Source organism: Panulirus ornatus, chromosome 41 (assembly GCF_036320965.1).
Source record: "Panulirus ornatus isolate Po-2019 chromosome 41, ASM3632096v1, whole genome shotgun sequence".
Classification (NCBI taxonomy): Eukaryota; Metazoa; Arthropoda; class Malacostraca; order Decapoda; family Palinuridae; genus Panulirus; species Panulirus ornatus.
Genome location: NC_092264.1, coordinates 21,604,323 through 21,631,202, shown reverse-complemented (window position 1 = coordinate 21,631,202; position 26,880 = coordinate 21,604,323). Strand labels below are relative to the sequence as shown.

At 41.5% G+C, this 26,880-nt stretch overlaps 1 long non-coding RNA gene across 1 annotated transcript; it reads left to right on the top strand.

Annotated features, from left to right (window-relative positions):
• The first annotated feature begins 111 nt into the window (after positions 1-111).
• Positions 112-26,595, top strand: LOC139761756 (uncharacterized). The gene is made up of 3 exons (XR_011715603.1): positions 112-260; positions 2,394-2,615; positions 26,442-26,595. It is a non-coding gene; the product is annotated as an uncharacterized lncRNA (long non-coding RNA).
• The last annotated feature ends 285 nt before the right edge of the window (positions 26,596-26,880 follow it).

Genomic DNA, 26,880 nt, shown 5'->3' with positions numbered 1-26,880 from the left:
CCAAACAATATCAAGAAGAGGAGGAATATATCTTTAGACTCTACAAATAATTGTCAGTTTACCTTGTTTAATTCGGATATACCTTCAAACATCATATAACCTATCATAAATAACATAAATAGACGAGACTGTTAATAGCAATTTTGAAGTATTTACCTACTGTATCCCCTCAATGTTTTCCCACCACCACGTTATACACATACAATCTCACCTACAGTAGTGATAGTAAATACTTGCATCAATATCTTAAACTTATTAAGGTAATGTTTTTGTAAATGTGACATTACATAAATGATTTAAGGAACGGCAATGTTCTCCGGTGATGGCAGCAGGGGTTAACATGTTACTTATCGCTTCCACAGTCTTCATCAAAGGCCAATATTAACCTTCAACCTCACTCCTAACCTCCTCACATAGACCATTATGTATAGTGAATGATTCAGGTCAATACTTACTGTAACCTAAACTTCATCCTCACTCCCAATTTTCCCACATAGACCATTATGTATAGTGAATGATCCAGGTCAATACATACTGTAACCTAACCTTCAACTTAATTTGAGCCTCACCAAGAGGCCACTTTGTAAAGAGAATAATCCAGTATAATTTAATAAATAATATGACTATATTTACTTTACGTTTTGATTCATCATCAAAATGGTTCACGAGTGCTTAATGGGTGTGATCTAGATTATAGCGCTTGGTGTGGATCTTCTTTGATGTGTGCCTGAGGGTAAAATGTTTACAATACACATGTGTTTTCTAGGATTATATTCTATGTTTTACCGTTATGGAATTGTTGTTACCCTGTAAAGTGTGATATAAGTGTGTGGGATTATTCTTTTTCACTCACTAAACCAAGCTTTTGATATTAGGTTAGTAGTAGTAGTTATGAGGGAGAGGGAAAATGCAGGGTTAGATAGAAATAAGTAATTTGAAATACAAGTACATATGAAAATATATAGATCACCTGCCCATTTTCATGCATACAATGCCTTTTTGAGTTTTAGTTCAATTTCATCTTTATCAGAACATACACTCCACTCAACTGTGCCATGACTTGTTAGCTTTGGAAGGTAAACAGTTGTGTTCAGATGTCTTTAGAGATATACAAAGCTGACCCTCTGTTGGACACATCTCAAAGTCTTTAACTCACTACCTAAATCTATGTAGACATAAGTTACATCGGATGGTGACAATCAGTGGAATGTATAAAACGTTAAAGGAAATTAGGCATTTCTACACCTTTGAGACAACTTTTCTTGTATTACATCTTCATTGTTTTTGCTTATTGACATATGAACTGATTAAAGAAATACAGATTCCAAACAAGTGCCAGGTGAATGTTTTTGTCAGCCATCTGCAGGATAGTCATTTTTTCTAATGTAACAAGTGTTATGAATGCATTACATACACTCTACTCTCCGTTTTTAGTGTTTTGCCCCCTTCATTTCTCTCTACTTCAAGATTGTGAGGAATCCATTGATACCGATTTCTGTAGATTATGTCATCTAGAAAATGTATGTCCATTTTGTAAGATTTAACTGACCAGAGATGGTTACTACGGATCTTGTGGTTTATTGTGTGGAGGAAGGAGTACTAGTTTGCTGTTTGCCTTTCAGGGTTTAGGGTAGAGATGATGTGTAGAATATGAATTTGCTCTACTGATGGTCGCTGCTTTTGTCTGAGCTGATATCGTGATTTTATGGTCTGTATAATTTGTGGTTAGATGTTTGGGTTATATATCTTTTTGTGCTCTTGTGAGATGTGCATTTTCCTGTCTTGGATGTTGATGAGGTATGAGGTTGCATGATTTAGGGATGGGAAATTAAGTATAGTAAAGTTTATATCTTTGTTTCCATTTTCTTTGTGAAGGCTGGCTGATATGCTTTCCTAAGATTTGTGTAAGTCTTGCTCTGGCTGTGTGGGTTGGGTGGGCGAGATTATCAGAATGTGAACAGGATCGGAAAGGGGTCAGAGGACAGTTTATATAGTGTGTCCAGGTGGGCCCCTTTGTCATGCTGGTGAGGTGATGTCTGGAGTTGATGGTACTATGAGTGCATTGTTTAGTGGTAGAAATATTTCACATGATGACATTGTTGAGAGTGAATCGGTTTTGTGTTTGAAGGTAAAGGTGCAAATGTAGATATGAGTTCTAGCTTTTCTTGTTGAATTAACTTATGTGCAGAGGAAATCTCATGTTTACTTTAGGACAGTGGACATGGCTCGTTGTTGTATGTGAACACGTTTAGGGGCTATATATACTTGTGATTTCTTCCATGTTAATGTGAGTAGATTTAACAATAATAGGCAGATATAATTAATCACTTGATAATCTTTCTTTCATTTTTGTGTTTAAATGTTTTCATGCAGATTTAATGTTTTATTTTTAGATGCCACCAACAATCAAAAACCAGGGAAAAGGCAGTAGGTGGAAGAAACCATCAAACAACCTGAGAAAAGTCAATTTACAAGTAAAGGATGATGTTCATATAACAGAATACTGGAGTGGTTCATTTAGAAATATGAGAAAAAACTTAACTTCATTGTACCCTGGCAAGAAAGTTGTTGATCCAAGGTTATTGCACAAGTACAGCAAAGGAGAAGGTGTAGAGGTAAGACTTTATTATTGTTATTGTTATTATTATTATTATTATTATTATTTTGATTATTATTTCTTTCTTTCAAACTATTCGCCATTTCCCGCATTAGCGAGGTAGCGTTAAGAACAGAGGACTGGGCCTTGAGGGAATACCCTCACCTGGCCCAATTCTCTGTTCCTTCTTTTGGAAAATTAAAAAAAAAACGAGAGGGGAGGATTTCTAGCCCCCCGCTCCCTCCCCTTTTAGTCGCCTATATATATATATATATATATGGATCATAGGGTGGGGGAGGGGGCGAAAATTTTGGGAGCCTTGAAAAATGTGTGGAAGTCGAGAACATTATCTCGGAAAGCAAAAATGGGTATGTTTGAGGGAATAGTGGTTCCAACAATGCTGTATGGTTGCGAGGCGTGGGCTATGGATAGAGATGTGCGCAGGAGGATGGATGTGCTGGAAATGAGATGTTTGAGGACAATGTGTGGTGTGAGGTGGTTTGAGCGAGTAAGTAACGTAAGGGTAAGAGAGATGTGTGGAAATAAAAAGGGCGTGGTTGAGAGAGCAGAAGAGGGTGTTTTGAAATGGTTTGGGCACATGGAGAGAATGAGTGAGGAGAGATTGACCAAGAGGATATATGTGTCGGAGGTGGAGGGAACGAGGAGAAGAGGGAGACCAAATTGGAGGTGGAAAGATGGAGTGAAAAAGATTTTGTGTGATCGGGGCCTGAACATGCAGGAGGGTGAAAGGAGGGCAAGAAATAGAGTGAATTGGAGTCATGTGGTATACAGGGGTTGACGTGCTGTCAGTGGAGTGAAGCAAGGCATGTGAAGCGTCTGGGGTAAACCGTGGAAAGCTGTGTAGGTATGTATATTTGCGAGTGTGGACGTGTGTATGTACATGTGTATGGGGGGGGGGGTTGGGCCATTTCTTTCGTCTGTTTCCTTGCGCTACCTCGCAAACGCGGGAGACAGCGACAAAGTATAAAAAAAAAAAAAAAAAAATATATATATATATATATATATATATATATATAATTTTTTTTTTTTTCATACTATTCGCTATTTCCCGCGATAGCGAGGTAGCGTTAAGAACAGAGGACTGGGCCTTTGAGGGAATATCCTCACCTGGACCTCTTCTCTGTTCCTTCTTTTGGAAAAAAAAAAAAAAAAAAGAGAGAGGGGAGGATTTCCAGCCCCCCGCTCCCCTCCCTTTTAGTCGCCTTCTACGACACGCAGGGAATACGTGGGAAGTATTCTTTCTCCCCTATCCCCAGGGAATTTATATATATATATATATATATATATTTTTTTTTTTTTTTTTTTTTTTTATACTTTGTCGCTGTCTCCCGCGTTTGCGAGGTAGCGCGAGGAAACAGACGAAAGAAATGGCCCAACCCCCATACACACGTACATACACACGTCCACACACGCAAATATACATACCTACACAGCTTTCCATGGTTTACCCCAGACGCTTCACATACCTTGATTCAATCCACTGACAGCACGTCAACCCCTGTATACCACATCGCTCCAATTCACTCTATTCCTTGCCCTCCTTTCACCCTCCTGCATGTTCAGGCCCCGATCACACAAAATCTTTTTCACTCCATCTTTCCACCTCCAATTTGGTCTCCCTCTTCTCCTCGTTCCCTCCACCTCCGACACATATATCCTCTTGGTCAATCTTTCCTCACTCATTCTCTCCATGTGCCCAAACCATTTCAAAACACCCTCTTCTGCTCTCTCAACCACGCTCTTTTTATTTCCACACATCTCTCTTACCCTTACGTTACTTACTCGATCAAACCACCTCACACCACACATTGTCCTCAAACATCTCATTTCCAGCACATCCATCCTCCTGCGCACAACTCTATCCATAGCCCACGCCTCGCAACCATACAACATTGTTGGAACCACTATTCCTTCAAACATACCCATTTTTGCTTTCCGAGATAATGTTCTCGACTTCCACACATTTTTCAAGGCTCCCAAAATTTTCGCCCCCTCCCCCACCCTATGATCCACTTCCGCTTCCATGGTTCCATCCGCTGACAGATCCACTCCCAGATATCTAAAACACTTCACTTCCTCCAGTTTTTCTCCATTCAAACTCACCTCCCAATTGACTTGACCCTCAACCCTACTGTACCTAATAACCTTGCTCTTATTCACATATATATATATATATATATATATATATATATATATATATATATATATATTCACACATACAAAAGACTAAGATACCCATGAATCCAGACTTAAAGATTATTAGCTGGTCTTGTTAGATGCACTGTTATTGTCTTCTAAAGTACCAACAAGACTGGAATGCATTCGTAAGAGCAACTGGCTTATAGAATTCATTGCATCAAACATGTATTCTTGTAATTTCTCTGGGGCAAGAGGTCCTACAAAGACTTTTGTGGTGACAAATTCATGAGCCTGAGATAAATATGGTGCTGATGCATCTCTGACAGTAGTGAAGCCAACCTGCAATGCATTCATCGCAACACTGCTGTAGTGGCTTGCTGATGCACTTAATCCAGGAAGTGAGGTCTCAATCTTTTCCTTCATCAGTGGAATATACTGTGCAGCTGATTCCATTGCTGCTATGCAGTAAGCAGCACCCCCTTCAGTTTTTTCCAAAACTAAAAGAAGGTATGGTCCTGCAAGCTCACATGCACGACTATAGTACACTGGTACATTGATGGCACACCATCTGTAAGAATGAATAAAAGCAGTTTTAGAAGCTCTTCCAAAAGCTTCCAAGTGAGGGACAAGTCCTAGTCTCTCCACTGTCTGTCCCAACTTCGATCCATAAAACGACCCAGCACTCTTAATGTCCCAGATGACTGCTGTTAGCAAGAGTATTCCAAGAAGTTTTATGACTCGAGGAAAGGGTGATCGACCTTTTGCTGTTTTCATTTGGTTCAGCAATATCTCAGTTGCCTCTGTAGCTTCTATAGCTCCCACTACAGTATGGGCCTTGTGAGCCATCTGCTTGTTGGTTTCGAAAAACCCTTGTATTGTCTGCCGCACTTCTTTCCTCTGAACTCGCAATGACTGACTCAGAATCTTCCATTCTTTACCTAAATGATTCAGTAGAACTGATGACTGTGGCAAATGCTTGAGGTAAAGTTGTGACCATATACTCCAGCAATGGGGGTCCTGAATAAATAATAATTCATTTGCATCACTGACTACCTCTATATTTGCTTCCGCGTGCAACACTCCGGCTGCACATAAACAGAAAAGCCAGATATCGGAGGCAATGCCCTTCCGTCGCTGCGTCCTGTTGTAGTCTAACACAAGAGGCGCTTGATTATTATTATTTTGTGTTATATCATTATTATACTTTGTCACTGTTTTCTGCATTAGCGAGGTAGCTCAGGGAAACAGAGGAAAGAATGGCCCAACTCACCCACATACACAAGTATATACATACAGGTCCACACACGCACATATACATAACTCTACATTTCAACGTATACATATATGTACATACACAGACATATACATATATGTACATACACAGACATATACATATATACACATGTACATAATTCATACTTGCTTCCTTTATCCATTCCTGTTGCCACCCTGCCACACATGAAATGACACCCCCCTCCCCTGCACATGTGCAAGGTAGTGCTAGGAAAAGACAACAAAGGCCACATTCATTCACACTGTCTCTAGCTGCCATGTATAATGCACCGGAACCACAGCTCCCCTTCCATCTGCAAGCCTGATAAAACTTTCCGTGGTTTACCCCAGACGCTTCACATGCCCTGGTTCAATCCATTGACAGCACGTCGACCCAAGTATACCACATCGTTCCAATTCACTCTATTCCTTGCGCACATTTTACCCTCCTGCATGTTCAGGCCCTGATCACTCAAAATCTTTTTCACTCCATCCTTCCACATCCAATTTGGTCTTCCACTTCTCCTTGTTCCCTCCACCTCTGACACATATTTCCTCTTTGTCAATCTTTCCTCACTCATTCTCTCCATGTGACCAAACCATTTCAAAACAACCTCTTCTGCTCTCTCAACCACACTCTTCTTATTACCACACATCTCTCTTACCCTTTCATTACTTACTCGATCAAACCACCTCACACCACATATTGTCTTCAAACATCTCATTTCCAACACATCCACCCTCTTCTGCACAACCCTATATATATATCCCATGCCTCGCAACCATATAACATTGTTGGAACCACTATTTCTTCAAACATACCCATTTTTACTTTCCGAGATAATGTTCTTGCCTTCCAAACATTCTTCAGCGCTCCCAGAACCTTTGCCCCCTCCCCTGCCTTGTGACTCACTTCTGCTTCCATGGTTCCATCCGCTTCCAAATCCACTCTCAGATGTCTAAGACACTTCAGTTCCTGCAGTTTTTCTCCATTCAAATTTACCTCCCAATTGACTTGTCCCTCAACCCTACTGTACCTAATAACCTTGCTCTTATTTACATTTACTCTCAGCTTTCTTCTTTCACTTACTTTACCAAACTCAGTCACCAGCCTCTGCAGTTTGTCACCTGAATCAGCCACCAGTCCTGTATCATCAGCGAACAACAACTGACTCACTTCCCACCCCCTCTCATCCACAACAGACTCCATACTTGCCCCTCTCTCCAAAACACTTGTATTCACCTCCATAACAACCCCATCCATAAACAAATTAAACAACCATGGAGACATCATGCACCCCTGCCGCAAACCGACATTCTCTAGGAACCAATCACTTTCCTCTCTTCCTGCTCGTACACATGCCTTACATCCTCGATAAAAACTTTTCCCTGCCTCTAGCAATTAGCCTCCCACACCATACCCTCTTAATACCTTCCACAAAGCATCTCTATCAACTCTTATGATATGCCTTCTCCAGATCCATAAATGCTTCATACAAATCCATTTCTTTTCCCAAGTATTTCTCACATACATTCTTCAAAGCAAACACCTGATCCACACCTCCTCTACCACTTCTAAATCCACACTGCTCTTCCTCAATCTGATGCTCTGTGCATGCCTTCACCTTCTCAATTAATTATGTATATTATTTATTTATTTTGCTTTGTCGCTGTCTCCCGTGTTAGCGAGGTAGCGCAAGGAAACAGACAAAAGAATGGCCCAACTCACCCACATACTCATGCATATACATACACGCCCACACATGCAAATATACATACCTATACATATCAACATATACATATGTATAGACACACACACAGACATATACATATATACACATGTACATAATTCATACTGTCTGCCTTTATTCATTCCCATCGCCACCTCGCCACACTTGAAATAACAACCCCTCCCCCTTCATGTGTGCGAGGTAGTGCTAGGAAAAGACAACAAAGGCCACATTCGCTCACACTCAGTCTCTAGCTGTCATGTAATAATGCACCGAAACCACAGCTCCCTTTTCACATCCAGGCCCCACAGAACTTTCCATGATTTACACCAGACGCTTCACATGCCCTGGTTCAATCCATTGACAGCACGTCGACCCTGGTATACCACATCGTTCCAATTCACTCTATTCCTTGCATGCTTTTCACCCTCCTGTATGTTCAGGCCCGATCACTCAAAATCTTTTTCACTCCATCTTTCCACCTCCAATTGGGTCTCCCACTTCTCCTCGTTCCCTCCACCTCTGACACATATATCCTCCCATATAATTTCCCAGGAATACTCAACAGACTTATACCTCTGTAGTTTGAACACTCACCTTTAACCCCTTTGCCTTTGTACAATGGCACTATGCATGCATTCAGCCAATCCTCAGGCTTTTCACCATGAGCCATTCATGCACTGAATATCCTCACCAACCAGTCAACAACACAGTCACCTCCTTTTTTAATACATTCCACAGTAGTACCATCCAAACCTGCCACCTTGCCGGCTTTCATCTTCCACAAAGCTTTCACTACTTCTCTTCTGTTTACCAAACCATTCTCCCTGACCCTCTCACTTCGCACACCACCTCAACCAAAACACCCTATATCTGCCACTCTATCATTAAACACATTCAACAAACCTTCAAAATACTCACTCCATCTCCTTCTCACATCACCAGTACTTGTTAGTACCTCCTCATTAGCCCCCTCTCACCGATGTTCCCATTTGTTCTCTTGTCTTACGCACTTTATTTACCTCCCTCCAAAACATCTTTTTATTTTCCCTAAAATTTAATGATACTCTCTCACCCCAACTCTCATTTGCCCTCTTTTTCACCTCTTGCACTTTTCTCTTGACCTCTTGCCTCTTTCTTTTATACATCTCCCTGTCATTTGCATTATTTTCCTGCAAAAATCATCCAAATGCTTCTCTCTTCTCTTTCACTAATAATCTTACTTCTTCATCCCACCTCTCACCACCCTTTCTAATCTGCCCCCTTCCCATGCTTCTCATGCCACAAGCATGTTTTGCGCAAGCCATCACTGCTTCCCTTAATACATCCCATTCCTCCCCCACTGCCCTTATGTCCTTTGCTCTCACCTTTTTCTTATTATACTTTGTCGCTGTCTCCCGCGTTAGCGAGGTAGCACAAGGAAACAGACGAAAGAATGGCCCAACCTACCTACATACACAAGTATATACATACACGCCCACACACGCACATATACATACCTATACATTTCAACGTATACATACATACACATACACAAACATATACATATATACACATGTACATATTCATACTTGCTGCCTTCATCCATTCCCATCGCCACCCCACCACACATGAAATGGCACCCTCCTTCCCTGGCATGCGCGTTAGGTAGCGTTAGGAAAAGACAACAAAGGCCACATTCGTTCACACTCAGTCTCTAGCTGTTATGTGTAATGCACTGAAACCACAGTTTCCTTCCATCCTTCATACCCATGCATGTAACAACTGCTGCCTCCCCTTCTCCCACATTTATCATTTCTTCTAAATACTCTTTATATCTTCTTTTCACCTCCTCCTATTGATTCAGCAATTCTTCTTCCTTACTTCTCACATCATTTCCACTCTTACTTCCACCTCTTTCCTTTTCCACCTCCTTCCAGTATAGTTTCTTATTTTCCCAAAACTTCTCACTTCCTTCCAAAATCTTTGCTTTCCTCTATCAGTTTCTTAACATTTTGCTTACAACGTTCACTGGTACATTCTTACTGACCAATCTTTCATATTCCTATTTCTTCTCTTCCACAGCATTTCTAATCTCTTCTGTCAACCATGCATTGCCTTTTTTACTCCTGTATCTCACTACCTTGTATCCAACAACTGATTCTGCAACCTTTACCAGTATTTCCCTGGGGATAGGGGAGAAAGAATACTTCCCACGTATTCCCTGCGTGTCGTAGAAGGCGACTAAAAGGGGAGGGAGCGGGTGGCTGGAAATCCTCCTCTCTCGTTTTTTTTTAATTTTCCAAAAGAAGGAACAGAGAAGGGGGCCAGGTGAGGATATTCCCTCTAAGTCCCAGTCCTCTGTTCATAGCGCTACCTCGCTAATGCGGGAAATGGCGAATAGTACGAAAGAAAGGAAAAAAATTTTAAACACCTCATTCACACATGCCAGCATTCCTACTTTCACTGCACTAAGCTTTCAGTTACCTTCCTCTTCATACTCCTCCCTGCATTTCTTCTGATTCTTCTTGCATGCCAGTACTTTTACCTCTCCTTTCTTCCTTACACCATACCTCCACTTCTCCCTTACACCATACCTCCAGTTCTTCCTGATCCTCGTCCCTACAAGAATCATGAAATGGTCAGAGTCTCCAGAGGATCCTCTCACAACTCTAGCATCTAGCAAGGCCTTTCTCAATCTTTCATCCACTGCCTCATAGTCAGTCAAAGCCTTTTGCTCTTCTCTTCCCTCATTGCTCATCTATATATATCTGTGGATCATCTTGTGCTGAGAAAAGGTGTTTGCTGGGAATAAACCCCTCTGAGGACAAATATCCACAAGATAACTTCCATTCTCATTTACTCCAGGTACTCCCCATTTACCAACTATCTCACCAATTTCATCACATCCCACTTTTGGATTCATGTCTTCTTGTCACCCAATATGACCACATTTCTCTCATTGTCAAAACCATTTATTCAGTCATTCATTTCTTCATTTCTTCCTTACCTTAAACAGTCTTCATATTCACAGGTGCATATACACATACCCATGCATACTTCACAGTCCCAGTCTTTCCTTTCACCCACACTATTCTTGATTCATTTCATCTATGCTCTGTAACACCCTCCCATACTCTTGGTGATAGCAGAATTGCAAGTCCTTCTTTTCCTCTTCCCAATAATTTTTACTCATTCCCGTCTATACCACACCTCCTTCTATGTCCTCCCATAACTTGCATGTTTTCAATTTTCACTCTACATACCCTGCCCAAGGATATGGGTTTCTCTCTATCTATCTGTCTATCTGTATCTCTATTGCCTATTCCCATAACTAATGAATTTCATTGCTGCTTCTTAGCATTTAGTGCCTCACCCTTAACAGGCCAAAGGCAGAGGGCAATTTTGATGTAGTGTCTGTAGAAGCCTCTACTTAATGTTCTTTCTGACTGCTTTTATGTAATGTGTCTTTCTAATGTTCCAACATACTACCTCATCCTAATGCTCCCTTTGAATGTTCCTGCCTATTACTTGTGCCTAATGTTTTTTCTTAATGTTCCTTTCTACTACTTTTGAATATTCCTTGTACTATTTTGCCAAAAGACAAGGCTTGAGCTTAGTGCTCACTGCAGGAAAATCTAGAGTTACGAAGAATGAGGCATGTGAGTTGAGTGTTGTCAGGTATTATGCATGACAAGGAGAGATTGTATATTTGTGGACACATTGCCAGTAGTCCACATGTGGGTGAGGCAGAAAGAAAAAACTGCTTCCTTGGTTAGAGGAATGCATCTTTACAGTCACTGAAGTGCTGTTTCACTGCGCAGCTGTCACCAATACTCTCGATATCCAGGAAGGTAATTCTGATTACATACCACCTGGTCAGTAGCCTCCTACCAATTACTGCCCACTGAAGGATAAAATGCTTATGTTTGTGAGGATAGGGGAGAAAGAATACTTCTCATGTAATCCCTGCGGGTCGCAGAAGGTGACTAAAGGGGACAAGGGCTGGAAGCCTTCTCCATCTTGTATTTCAATTTCTGAAAGAGGAAGCAGAAGAAGGAGTAAAGCGGGGAGTGCTCATACTCCATGAAGGCTCAGATTGGGATGTCTGAATGTGTGTGGATGTAACCTAGATGAGAAGAAAGGAGAGATAGTGTGTTTAAGGAAAGAAACCTGGATGTACTGGCCTTGATTGAAGCAAAGCTCAAAGGTAAAGAGGAATAATGGTTTTGAAAAGTCTTGATAGTAAAGTCAGGGGTTGGTGAGATGACAAGAGCTAAGGAAGGAGTAGCACTACTCATGATGCAGGAGTTGTGGAAGTATGTGATAGAGTGTAAGAAAGTAAATTTTATATTGATGTCGATGAAATTGGAAGTGGATGGAGAGAGATGGGTGATTAGTGGTGCTTATGCACCTGTTCATGAGAAGAAGGATCATGAGAGGCAAGTGTGTTGGGAGCAGCTGAGTGAGTGTCAGCAGCTTTGATTGCCAGGACTGAGTATTAGTGATGGGTGATTTGAGTGCAAAGGTGAGTAATGTGGCAGTATATGGGGTATTCAGTGTTGTGAATGGAAATGGTGAAGAGCTTGTGGATTTGTGTGCTAAAAAAAGACTGGTGATTGGGAATATCTGGTTTGAAAAGAGATATATGTAAGTATACGTATGTGAGTAGGAGAGATTATCAGAGGGCATTATTGGATTAAGAGTTAATTGATAGGCATGTAAAAAAGAGGCTGTTGGATGTTAATGTGCTGAGGAGGGATATCTGATCACTATCTTGTGGAGGTGAAGATGAAGATTTGTAGAGGTTTTCAAAATAGAAGAGAAAATGTTGTGGAGAAGAGAGTGGTGAAAGTAAGTGAGTTTGCAAAGGAGACTTGTGTGAGGAAGTACCAGGAGAGATTGGGTGTAGAATGGCAAAAGGTGAGAGAAAATGACATGAGGGGAGTGGGTGAGGAATGGGTTGTATTTAGGGAAGCAGTGATGGCATGTGCAAAAGATGCATGTGGCTTGAGAAAAGTGGGAGGTAGGTAGATTGGAAAAGGTAGTGAGTTGTTTAATGAAGAAATAAAGTTGTTAGTGAAAGAGAAAAGAGAGGCATTTGGACAGTACCTGCATGGAAGGAGTGCAAATGACTAGGAGATGTATAAAAGAACGTAAGGTTCAAGGGTTGAAAAAGAGGGCAAATGAAAGTTGGAGTGAGAGAGTATCATTAAACTTTAGGGAGAATAAAAAGATGTTTTGGAAGGAAGTATAATGTGTGTAAGACAAGAGAACAAATGGGAACATTGGTGAAGGGGCACGGGGGAAAGTGTTAACAGGTAGTGATGACATGAGAAGATGAAGTGTGTGTTTCGAAGGTTTGTTGAATGTGTTTGGTGATAGAGGAGCATATGTAGGTTGTTTTGGTTGGGCTGGTGTGCGAAGTGAGAGGGTCAGGGAGAATGGTTTGGTTAAGAGAGAAGAGGTAGTGAAACCATTGCAGAAGATGAAGTCTGGCAATGCTGAAGGTTTGGATGGTATTGCAGTTGAATTTATTAAGAAAGGGGGTGACTGTGTTGTTGATTGGTTGGTAAGGATATTCATTGTATGTATGGATCATGGTGAAGTGCCTGAGGATTGGCGTAATGCATGCATAGTGCCATTGTACAAAGGCAAAGGGGATAAAGGTGAGTGTTCAAATTACAGAGGCATAAGTTTAAGTATTTTTTGGATATTATATGGGAGGGTATTAATTGAGAGGGTGAAGGCATGTACATAGCATCAGATTGGGGAGGAGCAGTGAGGTTTCAGAAGCAGTAGAGGATGTGTAGATCAGGTATTTGCTTTGAAGAATGTGTGAGAAATACTTAGAAAAACAGATGGATTTATATGTAGCGTCTATGAATCTGGAGAAGGCATATGATTGGGTTGATAGAGATGTTTAGTGGAAGGCTCAAGAGTATATGGTGTGGAAGGTAAGCTGCCAGAAGAAGTGAAAAGTCTTTATCAAGGATGTAAGGCATGTGTGCTAGTAGGAAGAGAGGAGAGTGATTGGTTCCCATTGAAGGTCGGTTTGTGGCAGGGATGTGTGATGATAGTTTAATTTGTTTATGGATGGGGTGGTTAGGGAGGTAAGTGCAAGAGTTTTGGAGAGAGGGGCAAATATGCAGTCTGTTGTGGATGAAAAGGTCTGGGAATTGAGTAAGTTGTTGTTTACCAGTGATGCAGCACTGGTGGCTGTTTCGAGTACGAAACTGTTGAAGCTGGTGACTGAGTTTGGAAAAGTGTGTGAAAGGAGAAAGTTGGGAGTAAATGTGAATAAGAACCAGGTTATTAGGTTCAGTAGGGTTGAGGGACAAGTCAATTGGGATGTACGTTTGAATGGAGAAAAACTGGAGGAAGTGAAGTGCTTTAGATATCTGGGAGTAGATTTGGCAGTTGATGGAACCATGGAAGCAGAATTGAGTCACAGGGTGGGGGAGGGGGTGAAAGTTCTGGGAGCATTGAAAAATGTGTGGAAGGCGAGATCATTATCTCAAAAAGCAAAAATGGGTATGTTGGAAGGAATAGTGGTTCCAACAATGGTATATGGTTGCAAGGCATGGGCTATAGATTTGTTGGTATATGGTTGCAAGGCATGAGCTATAGATAGGGTTTTGCGGAGGAGGGTGGATGTGTTGGAAGTAAGATGTTTGAAGACAGTATGTGGTGTGAGGTGGTTTGATCGAGTAAGTAATGAAAGGGTATGAGAGATGTGTGGTAATAAAAAGAGTGTGGTTGAGAGAGCAGAAGAGGGTGTATTGAAATAGTTTGGTCACATGGAGAGAATGAGTGAGGAAAGGTTGACAAAGAGGATGTATGTGTCAGAGGTGGAGGGAACGAGGAGAAGTGGTAGACCAAATTGGAGGTGGAAAGATGGAGTGAAAAAGATTTTGAGCGATCAGGACCTGAGCATGCAGGAGGGTGAAAGGCGTGCAAGGAATAGAGTGAATTGGAACGATGTGGTATACTGGGGTGGACATGCTGTCAATGGATTGAACCAGGTCATGCGAAGCATTTGGGGTGAACCATGGAAAGTTTTGTGGGGCGTGGATGTGGAAAGGGAGGTGTGGTTTTGGTGCATTATACAAGACAGCTAGAGACTGAGTGTGAACGAATGTGGCCTTTGTTGTCTTTTCCTAGTGCTACCTCACGCGTGTGTGGGGGTAGGGGTTTGTCATTTCATGTGTGGCAGGGTGGCGATGGGAATGAATAAAAGCAGACAGTATGAATTATGTCATGTGTATATATGTTGTGTTATACTGGGGTCGACGTGCTGTTAGTGGACTGAACCAGGGCATGTGAAACATCTGGAGTAAACCAAGGAAAGGTCTGTGGGACCTGGATGTGGATAGGGAGCTGTGGTTTTGGTGCATTACACATGACAGCTAGAGACTAAGTTTGAATGAATGTGGCCTTTTTTTTTTTGCCTGCTTTCGTTGACATGAGTGGTGATGCTGTTAACTGTGGTGCGAGGTGGCACCGGGAATGGATGTATGTATGTTTATGTGTATGTGGTGATTGAGTTTGGAAGAGTGTGTGAAAGGAGAAAGATGAGAGTAATGGTGAACAAAAGTAAGGCTGTTAGTTTTAGCAGGATTGAGGTCAAGTTAGCTGGGGTATGAGTTGAAAAGGAAAAAATTTGGGGAAGTGAAGGGTTTAGTGTATATGGGAGTGGACATAGCAGAGAATGGAACTGTGGAAGTGGAAGGGAGTCTTAGAGTGGAGGAGGGGTGAAGGATAAGAGAGCACTGAAGAATGTGTGGAAAGACAGAACATTATCTGAGAGAGCAAATATGGATATATTTGAAGGAATAGTAGTCCAACAATATTATATGGATGTGAAATATGGATTATCGATTAGGGTATGCAGAGGAGGGTGGTTGTGTTGAAAATGAAATGTTTGACAATATGTGGTGTGAGGTGGTTTAATGAAGTAATGAACGGGCAAAAGAGTGTGCTTGAAAGAGATGAAGAGAATGTGATAAAATCTTTTGGACATATGTTGCCATATGCATAATGCTTCTTAGATTTTTGCTTATTTTTAAGCTTAGATTACAGTCATCTCACTTAGCTGAGCAAGTGGCTTAAGTGTCATACAGAAAGGGACTAAGCACAATGCATAGCTAAGTTTAAGCACAAGATTAAAGAAGTGTAAAATGCAGTTTGGGTCAAAATATTGGTGTATTCTTTTTTTATTTTGAATGATAGAGCTAACCATATCTTATAATAGCATTTCTATGAGCAAAATTCAATTTATCAAGCAACATACTGAAGTTGAAAGTGAATAAAAAAGATTTTTACATATTATTTTTTCCAATAATATGTTTCCAATAATAGGTTTGGATGGTATTGCAGTGGAATTTATTAAGAAAGGGGGTGACTGTATTGTTGACTGGTTGGTAAGGTTATTTAATGTATGTATGACTCATGGTGAGGTGCCTGAGGATTGGCGGAATGCGTGCATAGTGCCATTGTACAAAGGCAAAGGGGATAAGAGTGAGTGCTCAAATTACAGAGGTATAAGTTTGTTGAGTATTCCTGGTAAATTGTATGGGAGGGTATTGATTGAGAGGGTGAAGGCATGTACAGAGCATCAGATTGGGGAAGAGCAGTGCGGTTTCAGAAGTGGTAGAGGATGTGTGGATCAGGTGTTTGCTTTGAAGAATGTATGTGAGAAATACTTAGAAAAGCAAATGGATTTGTATGTAGCATTTATGGATCTGGAGAAGGCATATGATAGAGTTGATAGAGATGCTCTGTGGAAGGTATTAAGAATATATGGTGTGGGAGGCAAGTTGTTAGAAGCAGTGAAAAGTTTTTATCGAGGATGTAAGGCATGTGTACGTGTAGGAAGAGAGGAAAGTGATTGGTTCTCAGTGAATGTAGGTTTGCGGCAGGGGTGTGTGATGTCTCCATGGTTGTTTAATTTGTTTATGGATGGGGTTGTAAAGGAGGTAAATGCAAGAGTCCTGGAAAGAGGGGCAAGTATGAAGTCTGTTGGGGATGAGAGAGCTTGGGAAGTGAGTCAATTGTTGTTCGCTGATGATACAGCGCTGGTGGCTGATTCATGTGAGAAACTGCAGAAGCTGGTGACTGAGTTTGGTAAAGTGTGTGGAAGAAGAAAGTTGAGAGTAAATGTGAATAAGAGCAAGGTTATTAGGTACAGTAGGGGTGAGGGTCAAGTCAATTGGGAGGTGAGTTTGAATGGAGAAAAACTGGAGGAAGTGAAGTGTTTTAGATATCTGGGAGTGGATCTGTCAGCGGATGGAACCATGGAAGCGGAAGTGGATCATAGGGTGGGGGAGGGGGCGAAAATTTTGGGAGCCTTGAAAAATGTGTGGAAGTCGAGAACATTATCTCGGAAAGCAAAAATGGGTATGTTTGAGGGAATAGTGGTTCCAACAATGCTGTATGGTTGCGAGGCGTGGGCTATGGATAGAGATGTGCGCAGGAGGATGGATGTGCTGGAAATGAGATGTTTGAGGACGGTGTGTGGTGTGAGGTGGTTTGATCGAGTAAGTAACGTAAGGGTAAGAGAGATGTGTGGAAATAAAAAGAGCGTGGTTGAGAGAGCAGAAGAGGGTGTTTTGAAATGGTTTGGGCACATGGAGAGAATGAGTGAGGAGAGATTGACCAAGAGGATATATGTGTCGGAGGTGGAGGGAACGAGGAGAAGAGGGAGACCAAATTGGAGGTGGAAAGATGGAGTGAAAAAGATTTTGTGTGATCGGGGCCTGAACATGCAGGAGGGTGAAAGGAGGGCAAGAAGTAGAGTGAGTTGGAGTCATGTGGTATACAGGGGTTGACGTGCTGTCAGTGGATTGAAGCAAGGCATGTGAAGCGTCTGGGGTAAACCATGGAAAGCTGTGTAGGTATGTATATTTGCGTGTGTGGACGTGTGTATGTACATGTGTATTGGGGGGGGGTTGGGCCATTTCTTTCGTCTGTTTCCTTGCGCTACCTCGCAAACGCGGGAGACAGCGACAAAGTATAAAAAAAAAAAAAAAAAAAAAAAAAATTTTCCAACTGTTGTCAGTGAATGGCGACTATGTCAACAATCCAAAATGTAAACAAACTGATCCAAGAGAGAGAGAGACGTGGTTCTTTCGAAGAGCTATGATCACAAGTTAATGTATTTCTTTACTGGAAATAAATGTTTACGGAGTTAGCTGTTTGATTTTCCAGGTAGAAATAAGTCTTTTATAAAATTCCACAGATTGTTATGACAAAGATAGATATGGTTTAAAAACATCTGAGGAGTTTGTGTGATGCCTTTTATTAGATAAGAAATATTTATTCATTTATCATACTTTATTGCTGTTTCCTGTCTCACCGAGGTGGTGCCAGTAAACAGACAAAGAATGGCTTATCCACTCATTTATATTTATTTCATTATACTTAATCGTCATCTCCCGCATTAGCGAGGTATCGCTAGGATACAGGCAAAAGAATGGCCCAATCCACCCACATACACATGTACATAAATAAATGCCTACACATGCACATATGCATACCTATACATTTCAACATATTTTTTTTTTTTTTTTTTTTTATACTTTGTCGCTGTCTCCCGCGTTTGCGAGGTAGCGCAAGGAAACAGACGAAAGAAATGGCCCAACCCCCCCCCCCATACACATGTACATACACACGTCCACACACGCAAATATACATACCTACACAGCTTTCCATGGTTTACCCCAGACGCTTCACATGCCTTGCTTCAATCCACTGACAGCACGTCAACCCCTGTATACCACATGACTCCAATTCACTCTATTTCTTGCCCTCCTTTCACCCTCCTGCATGTTCAGGCCCCGATCACACAAAATCTTTTTCACTCCATCTTTCCACCTCCAATTTGGTCTCCCTCTTCTCCTCGTTCCCTCCACCTCCGACACATATATCCTCTTGGTCAATCTCTCCTCACTCATTCTCTCCATGTGCCCAAACCATTTCAAAACACCCTCTTCTGCTCTCTCAACCACGCTCTTTTTATTTCCACACATCTCTCTTACCCTTACGTTACTTACTCGATCAAACCACCTCACACCACACATTGTCCTCAAACATCTCATTTCCAGCACATCCATCCTCCTGCGCACATCTCTATCCATAGCCCACGCCTCGCAACCATACAGCATTGTTGGAACCACTATTCCCTCAAACATACCCATTTTTGCTTTCCGAGATAATGTTCTCGACTTCCACACATTTTTCAAGGCTCCCAAAATTTTCGCCCCCTCCCCCACCCTATATATATATCTACATATACATACATAGACATATGTATATATACACATGTACATATTTATACTTGCTGCCATCATCCATTCCCGTCACCACCCTGCCACTCATGAAATAGCAACCCCCCCTCACCGCAGGTAGCGCTTGGAAAAGACAACAAAGACCACATTCATTCACACTCAGTCTCTCGCTGTCATGTGTAATGCACCAATACCACAGCTTTCTTTCCACATCCAGGCCCTACAAAATTTTCCATGGCTAACCCCAGATGCTTTCATTGACAGAACGTCCACCCAGGTATACCGCATTGTTCCAATTCACTCTATTCGTTGCACGCCTTTCACCCTCCTGTATGTTCAGGCCCCGTTTGCTCAAAATCTTTATCACTCCATTCTTCCACCTCCAATTTGGTCTCCCACTTCTCCTCGTTCCCTCCACCTCTGACACATATATCCTCTTTGTCAATCTTTCCTCACTCATTCTCTCCATGTGACCAAACAATTTCATATACCCTCTTCTGCTCTCTCAGCCACACTCTTTTTATTACCACAAGTCTCTCTTACCCTTTCATTACTTACACAATCAAATCACCTAACACCACATATTTTCCTCAGACATATTTCCAACACATCCACCCTCCTCCACACAACCCTATCTATAGCCCATGCTTTGCAACCATATAACATTGTTGGAACCACTATTCCTTCAAACATACCCATTTATGCTCTCCGAGAAAATGTTCTCGCCTTCCACACATTCTTCAACGTTCCCAGAACCTTCTCCCCCTTCCCCACCCTGTGACCCACTTCCACTTTCATGGTTCCATCCGCTGCTAAATCCACTCCCAGATATCTAAAACACTTCACTTCCACCAGTTTTTCTCCATTCAAACTTACCCCTCAATTAACTTGTCCCTCAACCTTACTGAACCTCATAACCTTGGTTTTATTCACATTTACTCTCCGCGTTCTTCTTTCACTCACTTTATCAAACTCAGTCACCAACTTCTGTAGTTTCTCACCCAAGTCAACCAATGGGAACCACTGTATCATCAGCGAACAACAACTAACACTTCCCAAGCCCTCTCATCCACAACAGACTGCATACTTGCCCCTCTCTCCAAAACTCTTGCATTCACATCCCTAACCACCCCATCCATAAACAAATTAAACAAACCGTGGAGACATCATGCACCCCTGGCACAAACCAACATTCACTGGGAACCAATCACTTTCCTCTCTTCCTACTCGTGCACATGCCTTACATCCTTGGTAGAACCTTTTCACTGCTTCTAGCAACTTACCTCCCACACCATATACTCTTAATACCTTCCACAAAGCCTCTCTATCGACTCTTATCATATTCCTTTTCCAGGTCCAAAATGCTAAGTACAAATCCATATGTTTTTCTAAGTCTTTCTCGCATATATTCTTCAAAGCAAACACCTGATCCTCACATACTCTACCACTTCTGAAACCACACTGCTCTTCCCCAATCTGATGCTCTGTACATGCTTGTACCCTATCAATCAATACCCTCTCATATAATTTCCCAGGAATACTCAACAAACTTATACCTCTGTAATTTGAACACTCATCTTTATCCCCTTTGCCTTTGTACAATGGCACTATGCATGCATTCTGCCAATCCTCAGGCACTTCACCATGAACTATACATACATTGAATATCCTTGCCAACCAGTCAGCAACACAGTCACCCCCTTTTTTTTAATAGATTCAAGTGCAATGCCATCCAAACCTGCTGCCTTGCCGGCTTCCATCTTCCGCAGAGCTTTCACTACCTCTTCTCAGCTTATCAAACCATTCACCCTAACCCTCTCACTTCACACACCACCTCGAGCAAAATGCCCTATATCTGCCACATTCTCATCAAACATTCAACAAACCTTCAAAATACTCTCTTCACCACTACCTGTTATTACCTCCCCATTAGCCCCCTTCACTGATGTTCCCATATGTTCTCTTGTCTTACGCATTTGATTTACCTTCTTCCAAAACATCTTTTTATTCTCCCGAAAATTTGATGATACTCTTTCACCCTAACTCTCATTTGCCCTCTTTTTCACCTCTTGCACCTTTCTCTTGACCTCCTGCCTCTTTCTTTTATACATCTCTCAGTCATTCGCACTTCCCTGCAGAAATTGTCCAAATGCCTCTCTCTTCTCTTTCACTAAATATCCTACTTCATCCCACCACTCACTATCCTTTCTAATCTGCCCACCTCCCACCTTTCTCATGCCACAAGCATCTTTTGCCAAGCCATCACTGCTTCCCTAAACACATCCCATTCCTCCCCCACTCCCCTTGCGTCATTTGCTCTCACCTTTTTCCATTCAGCACTCGTTCTCTCCTGGTACTTCTTCACAGAAGTCTCCTTTCCAAGGTCACTTACTCTCACCACTATCTTCACCCCAACGTTCTTCTTTTCTGAAAACCTCTACAAATCTTCACCTTTGCCTCCACAAGATAATGATCAGACATTCTCCAGTTGTCCCTCTCAGCACATTAACATCCAAAAGTCTTTCTTTCACACGCCTATCAATTAACATGTAATCCAATAACGCTCTCTGGCCATCTCTCCTACTTACATACGTATACTTATGTATATCTCTCTTTTTAAACCAGGTATTATCAATTGCCAGTCCTTTTTCAGCACACAATTCTACAAGCTCTTCACCATTTCTATTTACAACACTGAACACCCCATGTACACCAGTTATACCCTCAACTGCCACACTACTCACCTTTTCATTCAAATCACCCATCACTATCACCCAGTCTCATGCATCAAAGCTGCTAGCACACTCACTCAGCTGCCCCCAAAACACTTGCCTCTCGTGATCTTTCCTCTTATAACCAGGGGCATAGGCACCAATAATCACCCATCTCTCTCCATCCACTTTCAGTTTTGCCCATATCAATCTAGAGTTTACTTTCATATACATGTACTTTACATATACATATCAACACATACTTTTTTTTTTTTTTTTTTTGCTTTGTCGCTGTCTCCCGCGTTTGCGAGGTAGCGCAAGGAAATAGACGAAAGAAATGGCCCAACCCACCCCCATACACATGTATATACATACGTCCACACACGCAAATATACATACCTACACAGCTTTCCATGGTTTACCCCAGACGCTTCACGTGCCTTGATTCAATCCACTGACAGCACGTCAACCCCGGTATACCACATCGCTCCAATTCACTCCATTCCTTGCCCTCCTTTCACCCTCCTGCATGTTCAGGCCCCGATCACACAAAATCTTTTTCACTCCATCTTTCCACCTCCAATTTGGTCTCCCTCTTCTCCTCGTTCCCTCCATCTCCGACACATATATCCTCTTGGTCAATCTTTCCTCACTCATTCTCTCCATGTGACCAAACCATTTCAAAACACCCTCTTCTGCTCTCTCAACCACGCTCTTTTTATTTCCACACATCTCTCTTACCCTTACGTTACTTACTCGATCAAACCACCTCACACCACACATTGTCCTCGAACATCTCATTTCCAGCACATCCATCCTCCTGCACACAACTCTATCCATAGTCCATGCCTCGCAACCATACAACATTGTTGGAACCACTATTCCTTCAAACATACCCATTTTTGCTTTCCGAGATAATGTTCTCGACTTCCACACATTCTTCAATTCTCCCAGAATTTTTGCCCCCTCCCCCACCCTATGATCCACTTCCGCTTCCATGTTTCCATCCGCTGCCAGATCCACTCCCAGATATCTAAAACACTTCACTTCCTCCAGTTTTTCTCCATTCAAACTCACCTCCCAGTTGACTTGACCCTCAACCCTACTGTACCTAATAACCTTGCGCTTATTCACATTTACTCTTAACTTTCTTCTTTCACACACTTTACCAAACTCAGTCACCAGCTTCTGCAGTTTCTCACATGAATCAGCCACCAGCGCTGTATCATCAGCGAACAACAACTGACTCACTTCCCAAGCTCTCTCATCCCCAACAGACTTCATCCTTGCCCCTCTTTCCAAAACTCTTGCATTCACCTCCCTAACAACCCCATCCATAAACAAATTAAACAACCATGGAGACATCACACACCCCTGCCGCAAACCTACATTCACTGAGAACCAATCACTTTCCTCTCTTCCTACACGTACACATGCCTTACATCCTCGATAAAAACTTTTCACTGCTTCTAACAACTTGCCTCCCACACCATATATTCTTAATACCTTCCACAGAGCATCTCTATCAACTCTATCATATGCCTTCTTCAGATCCATAAATGCTACATACAAATCCATTTGCTTTTCTAAGTATTTCTCACATACATTTTTCAAAGCAAACACCTGATCCACACATCCTCTACCACTTCTGAAACCACACTGCTCTTCCCCAATCTGATGCTCTGTACATGCCTTCACCCTCTCAATCAATACCCTCCCATACAATTTGCCAGGAATACTCAACAAACTTATACCTCTGTAATTTGAGCACTCACTCTTATCCCCTTTGCCTTTGTACAATGGCACTATGCACGCATTCTGCCAATCCTCAGGCACCTCACCATGAGTTATACATACATTAAATAACCTTACCAACCAGTCAACAATACAGTCACCCCCTTTTTTAATAAATTCCACTGCAATACCATCCAAACCTGCTGCCTTGCCGGCTTTCATCCTCCGCAAAGCTTTTACTACCTCTTCTCTGTTTACCAAATCATTTTCCCTAACCCTCGCACTTTGCACACCACCTCGACCAAAACACCCTATATCTGCCACTCTATCATCAAACACATTCAACAAACCTTCAAAATACTCACTCCATCTCCTTCTCACATCACCACTACTTGTTATCACCTCCCCATTTGCGCCCTTCACTGAAGTTCCCATTTGCTCCCTTGTCTTACGCACTTTATTTACCTCCTTCCAGAACATCTTTTTATTCTCCCTAAAATTTATTGATACTCTCTCACCCCAACTCTCATTTGCCCTTTTTTTCACCTCTTACACCTTTCTCTTGACCTCCTGTCTCTTTCTTTTATATGTCTCCCACTCAATTTCATTTTTTCCCTGCAAAAATCGTCCAAATGCCTCTCTCTTCTCTTTCACTAATACTCTTACTTCTTCATCCCACCACTCACTACCCTTTCTAATCAACCCACCTCCCACTCTTCTCATGCCACAAGCATCTTTTGCGCAATCCATCACTGATTCCCTAAATACATCCCATTCCTCCCCCACTCCCCTTACTTCCATTGTTCTCACCTTTTTCCATTCTGTACTCAGTCTCTCCTGGTACTTTCTCACACAAGTCTCCTTCCCAAGCTCACTTACTCTCACCACCCTCTTCACCCCAACATTCACTCTTCTTTTCTGGAAACCCATACAAATCTTCACCTTAGCCTCCACAAGATAATGATCAGACATCCCTCCAGTTGCACCTCTCAGCACATTAACATCCAAAAGTCTCTCTTTCGCGCGCCTATCAATTAACACGTAATCCACTAACGCTCTCTGGCCATCTCTCCTACTTACATAAGTATACATATGTATATACATACATATACATACACATACACAGACATATACATATATATACCTGTACATATTTTTACTTGCTTGCCTTCATCCATTTCTGTCACTACCCCACCCCACAGGAAGCAGCATTCTTTACTTAGTTTTCAGTATGAAAAACTATTCATTATACTGAATCACTGTCCTGCCATGAAGTATAAATTGGGAAAATCTCTGTATCGCAGACCTTCTTAAGGTTCATCTCCTAGGTAAAAGTGATTTAAGTTTGCTGTATCCAAATCATATCCAAGTAGAATGTCAAATGTCTCTTTCATCTGGAAGGTGTAAATTTCTTTCTTTACATATATTATGGAGAACTGCACAGGCCATGATTATTTGACAGACTTTTTCTGGCTTGACCCTGACTTCTCCATGCAAAACATGCCATCTTTGTCTCAGCTGTCCAATCCCCCTTTCCACAATACATCTAGTTTTCTTGTGTGCCTGTAACACAAAAAATCTATATGCACAAATCTGAATTTGTATGTTATGCCTAGGCTAATCATCTAGGCTGTTTTCTCATAATCCAGAAATCTCCTTTTACACCCTGGCTTAGTTAGGTTAGGTTTGGCCAATTTTGGTTTATGGAAACAGTTACAAGAGATATGAAATCTAATCTGTTTCTTATATAGCCTATGTAGAAATGAAAATAGTATTGACATTTTGTCTCAGGTAAACATCCAGCAAAGCATTCCATATCACCTGTCTGAGCACCTTCTTCAGGTCGTTGGTATGGGGGCAAAAGCCACCACTTACAAGGGTTACCACTTTTCATCAAAAAGATGACAACTTGGTGGTACCCTATGGCTTTCATATAATCTTCTCATGCCTCTTTCTTGAAGAATTCTTGAATCATGTGTTGATCTTGGCCAATTTCCAATTATGTTAATTATTTTGTAGTGTAATTGGCATCAAAAACTATCTGTGTGCATATGCTACGGCAAATTTTCCTATTTACCACTGCACAACTGCATTTTTCCAGTGGCAAGATAACAGAAGGTTATTATCACTTTCAGTGCTGGCATGATAGCCATAATCTCTGCTGTGGGACTTTCTGTCTTATTTCTTACTAAATCTGTGACAAACTGTATTCCTGCTCAGTCAAATCAATATCTTCTGATAAGTTCCGCATCATCAGACACACTGAAAACATCTTTATGGGGCTTAGAAGTTTTTAGTTGAACAAGTCTCTCTTGTTTTAGGGCCATGTTTATGGTGCTAAGCAAATTCTTAACTGCCAAAAAGTCATCCCTAGGTTTTTTAAATTGATTGTCTGCTAAGCAAATACTTAAGTGTAAAGCAGCTTTCAGTAACATGTTCAGCAAAATTCTTAAAGTTAAATAAAATTCTTTGAAATTAAGCATGCTTAAGTATTCTAAGAAGTTTTGTGCATACCAGCCAAAAAGAGAATGAGTAAGGAGAGGTCGACAAAGAGGATATATTGTATGAAGTGGAGGGAATAAAGAGAATGTGGGGACCACATTGGAGTTGGAAGGATGGAGTGAAAAAGATTTTGAGGGATCAGAGAGTCTGAACATGCATAGGGGGGTAGTGTGGGCACAGGATACAGTGAATTGGAATGGTGTGGTATGCTAGGGTTGACTTTCTGTCATTACTATGAACTAGGGCATGTGAAGCTTCTGGGGTAAATCATGGAAAGGTGTGTGGGGCTTGGATGTGGAGAGGAAGCTGTGGTTTCAGTGCATTACACATGACAGCTTGAGAATGAATGTGAGCTTCTTGTTATAATTGTTTAAAGCAGAGTTCAGAATATAAGATTAAGAGTAATGATTTATAGCTAAGTAATCTAGTATCATGTTTGAAATTGTTTACTTTGTGTTGAATTTCACAGGTAAAAGCAGTTGGTCGTAGAAACTCCTATGTTCATCATAAATTAAAAAGGAGAGAAAAAAAAATCCAAGAAGCAGAAGAAGAAACAGCCAGAACAGAGGTTCTGCTAACTGGTGAGTCCTCAGGATAATCCACAGCTGTGCTTTCTCCAACAGATGGTTTCTGTGCATATTTACACTAGCATTGTTTGAGGAATCCAAAAAGCAATACCACTGGGTCCATTTGATGCCTTTTTTGATAGTAGAAGAGGTTCAAAGTATCATGCTTAGGAAAGAGAAAGTAGTAAAGTAAATAGGAGGTCTAAGGAAAATTATTTTTACCACATAGGTATGGATGATGTTAGCCATAGACATGAAGTAAAGTAGACCTATTTATCGTGATCATTTCAGCTACTCTTGTTGGTAAGTGATTTTATACTTAAACAGTCCTGATGAAGAAAA